A 4,624-nucleotide genomic window follows, 5' to 3' on the forward strand; every position below is an offset into this window, starting at 1 on the left:
ATCAAATGTGACATCAGTTTAGCACCTGCACTCTTTTTCTGGAGGGTGGGAATCTTCACCTGTTTTGGCACGTGGTGAGAACTTGATTTAAAAGGCTTCTTTGTTGTTTTTTCCCTGTTCCACATGATCCTTCCTGGCATTGTGGGAAATACTAGGCTGTTTTGCGTGCCTGGAAGCGAAGGGGCAGAGGAGAGGATGGGGCGTGTGAGGCTGTGTTAGATATTCTGGAGAATGACACAGAGCCCATGTGAAGTCTAGCTCAGGGTAGACCCACATCCTTGAGGTCGGGATGCTCACAGTAATATTAGCCTTTCTTGGAAGCGATTCCCCTTCTGGGATGAGGTCTGGATGGGAAAGGGCTGCATGGGGCTTGTGTGCAGGTATCTGCAAGAGGAGGCTGGGCTGGGAGGCAGCAGGCAGCGATGGGGATTGAGATGTATGGATAGTTCCTGGCTGGCTGCAGGGCAATTCCTGCAGTCCAGACTCTTCCAAGCTGTTGTTTGCTGGGTCGTGGCTGACAAGGTATCTCAGGAAACCCAAACAATGTATCTGCTGCAAATGCATAAATCATCCCACGTCCTGTCTACCTGAGCCCCGGCTCTCCTGCCGCCCCGGTGTGCAGCGGGCGCCGCTCCGGCTTTGTCCCGAGACGTGCCGAGCCGGGGACGCGCTGACAGCAGGCATTCAGCGAGCGCCGGTGGCACGCAGGGGTTCGTTAGCAGCCACTGGGAGCTAATGATTTCAATGATTAACGTGCCGAGGACAAGCAGCCGCTATTGACTTCAGCTGAGGTGCTGCCATTGTTTGAGCACGTTGTTTTTTCGCTGCCTCTTGCGGAGGCGACTCTGGCCTGACCGTGGGTGGGGGCAATGCCGTGGCAGTGGCTGACACGGGGCGGTGAGGCTGGCGTGGCTGTACCATAGTGACAAGCTCCTGAGCACAAGATCACCAAAATGACTTTGTTTTCCACCTAATAAATTGTGGGGAGACAAGAGCTGATAGTGCCAAGGAGCCTTCCATCTACTTGGAGGCCAGGCCTAGAGACTCATCTGAAAAAATCAGCCTGCACTGGCTCTGCCCTTGCAAGTGAACCTTGTGCGTGTTGGAAGGAGGCTTTATTTGCTGGGCCAGAGAAAGTGAAACATAATCTGCAAAGCAGAGCTGGAGCCTCGCTTGCCCRCAATGCCGCGCATGTAATGTATGGAGGAGCAGAGCTGGATCCTAACCATGGTCCTTGAAGAAGCCTCTGCAGCTCTGAGCAGCTCCCTGGCTTGAGCAGAGCAGCCCTGCAGAAGCGTGTCGCTGTAACCCTGCCCGTGCCATCGTCAGGCTGGTGGGTGGGCACGATGCGTTGACCTGGAAGGGCTCCAGGAAGGCCTTCCCCATTAGACTAAGGAGGCACTTAACRTAGGGAGGCAGCGCATGTTGTCCTTGACTACTGTGGACTCTTAACACCTCCTGGAGCATCTGGTCAGAGACACCACTGGGGACCCGACATTGCAGCGGGGGATGTTGGAGCTGATCCATCAGTCAATCCCTGCATTGTGCAGAGGTGTAACATACACCAGCACAGCATATACTGTGCAGCGTGTGTGTCTGTGGATATAATATTTATTTAGGTGTTGGAGGTGAAATGAATCTCTGCTGTTTCCCTCTGGGTTGAGCCTTTACCTGCTGCCCCAGCTGAAAGCTAACGCTGCTTCTGCAGAGCATGGGAACCTGCTCCTGGCAAGGTGGGCGGCCGTTCCCCTTGCTTTAGGGGAGAGGCCCTTTCTCCCTGCACCCCCCTAGTGAGCCGCTCACTCCCCTTACCCTTGCTTCTGCTCTGCTGCCGGGGTCTGTGCCAGGGGTGACTCCCTGCTCTGGGCGCCACTGCGCAGCTGAGCATGTTGTGTGTGTGCGAATTCCCTCGCTCCYGCTTGGCTCCGGGGAGGGAGAGTGCCTGGGATCTCTGCCTGCAGCCGCCCGGGCCGGAGAGGCTTGCAACAGGGACGCTGGCCGTGTGGCCGCCGTGCTGTGACGGGTCCCAGTCGGACTGCTTTTGCCTCGGTTTCCAAAGAGGTGATCAGCCAGCGCCGCCGAGAGCTGCCTTGCTGGGAGGTGGCCGCTCTGCCCCTTTCCCTTGTTTTTCCTGGCTCTGTTTTGGATACTGGCAGGTGGCTTTGGACAGAAACCTGCCCGGCCCATGGCAGTTATTGAAATGCTTCCTACGTGGCTGATAAAAGCAGCCTGCAACCCGAAATAGCCGCTTCCAGTGCGGCAGGAGCTTCGCCAGGAAGCCGGCAGGACTTGGTAGCTCGGAAGCCAGCCTGGCCACGGGGCTGGCGATGGAGGCGGCCGCTCGGGCGGGTGAAGCCAGGAGCAAGGTGTGAGCCTTGGCAGCATCCTGCATGGCAAAGCTCTTCCTTGACCTCTTAATCTTGATCCATGCCTGCCTGGCTGCTCGCAAGGCTCCTAAGCGGAGATTATCCCTCATTTGGTTACACAAATGCACTTGGTCAAATGGACAAATTTCTTCATAAATCACTTTTTTAACAAAAAAGGGAAGAGAAGGGGGGAGTGGGAAAACCCAACCTTTGTCTTGGTGGCTTGTCATGCTTGCCTTTAATTGACAGATTTTGTTATTAACGTTTTCCAGCCGCCTCTCGTCCAGGGCTCAAACCTCCCTTTTAAAGTCCTGTCATGTTAAAAATTGACGTGTGTTGACTTTGGCCTAGGAGAAGCTGGGCCCTGGCTGTAGGTAGGAACTGCWTGTTTAGTCTGGCTTACATTTTATTTTCCCCTTTCATCAAATTAGTTCAGCTGTATTTTTTTCTGAAAGAAAGAAAAGAAAAGAAAAACTGTTTGACAATCTGAGGCTCTGGGTTAGAATTGCAGCATTGCGTTAAAACAACAAAAAATAGCTTACAAACGTGGTCCGAGGCGGGCTGGGGCGGAGATGGGGCCACCGGAGCAGGGGCAGGAAAAGCCACTGCRAGTAAACAGGGTTTCCGAGGAGGAGCGCGGTGGTTCCACTTGCAACCCCACAGCCCCTGCTGTTTGTTTGTTTAATTTATTCCAGTTAGGGTAATTGCGTTCAGCCTGGCTAAAATTAGTGCTGGATCAGGTTTTCTCCTCCTCCTTTTGCAGCCCGCGGTAGGCAGCAGGCACCTGGCAYGTCCCACCCCGGGCAGCCCGTGGAGCCGCTCATCGTCTCGAGGGAAGTTTGTGAACTTGCAGTCTTGCAGATTGACAGCGCGGRGGCAAAGGAAACCAGTGGGATTTTTAATTAAGCTGCCCCTCTAAGGGTGTACATTAGTAGCATCTCTCATCCCTTCTTTTTGCTATTTTTTTCTGTTTTTGCACCATATTGGATGCTGCAATATCTGACCGCGGCCATGTCGCTGGCTGTCTGGAGGCAGGCTGCCGGGCCGTGTGTCCTTTGGCAGCTGGTGACTCCTGTTACTGGGCTGTGACCCTCTTTGGCTCAGCCAGGTATGTGCTGCAAGCCTGGAAGGACGGCTGCCAGCCCGAACCGGGGCTGGAAAGCCAAGGGAGTCCTGCTTTCTGCTTTTCTTGTGGCAAGGAAGCATTCCTGCATCCTGGGGAAGGAGGKTTGTCCTGGTTCCCGTGGCTCCTCGTGGTGTTTCCCAGGGAGCTTCAGGGGTTAAATGCACCTGACATTTTGGTGCTGCTGATCCAACCCGTGGCAGCTTCAGCTTCATCCCCTCCCTGGGTCACTGAGAGCCWGTGAAGTGCCAGCTGCTGTCTCGGTGCCAAATGGAAAGAAAATCATGAATCCTCTGGAAGTTAATGCGTTCGTGTCATCGTCCCGCCTGCTTGGACTTGGACCTTGCGGGGCTCTGCCTGGGGGGATAAGAGATCCCATCGCAGAGCCCCGAGCAATGGAAAAACCCTGGTGGCCAGCAACCRTGGGAGGCTGCAGCCCGCGTGCCACCGTCCCCACGCAGGAGGGGTCCTGCTCACAGCGCGGTGGCATGTCCCTGCGCCTCCCTCGGGGCTTGATGCCATGTGGCAGGATGCAAACAGATCCCCTCAGCCCTGTGTGGCACCCGTGGGACTGCAATGCCCTCAGGTGCCACCCCGAGTCAGGGTGCAGAGCTTCTGCTGAAGCTGTCACTAAATGTCACATTGGTCCCCAGAGCAGGGTGAGGGTGATCCGGCCCCATGGCCTTTCCTTTCCGCAGCCTCGATCCCTCTCCGGACGGCCGGGCTAGGTGCTGTGCCCGTGTGTGTGAGGACTGAGCCCCTTGCAGAGGGGGTGAAATATTTTCTGACAGCTACTTTTGTAACGTTAGTGAAATCAAAGCAAAATGCATCAAAATTCCCATTAAGACACATTTAACTTCCCTTGTTTCAAGACAAAGTGTCTTTGCCCAGAGGCAGGTTTTGGGTTTGCTGCGGAGGCCGTGGGAGACTATTGGATTACAGGGCAGCGCAGAGCCAGATTTTGCTCTCTTTGGGGTAAGGGCTTTTTCTAATCAGGATCAGTTTAATTCTGTCATCTGAATTAYTAGTTTGGCTCCGTTTCTGGCCTGGGCAGGAAGGAACCCGCTGCYGGAGGAGGGAAGGTAGGTGGTGAGACAGCCGGAGCCCCGAACGGCTCAACGCCTCCGTGCCTGGG

The sequence above is a fragment of the Rhea americana genome, unplaced genomic scaffold (assembly GCF_003343005.1).
Source record: "Rhea americana isolate MKP2758 unplaced genomic scaffold, rheAme1 scaffold_120, whole genome shotgun sequence".
Classification (NCBI taxonomy): domain Eukaryota; kingdom Metazoa; phylum Chordata; class Aves; order Rheiformes; family Rheidae; genus Rhea; species Rhea americana.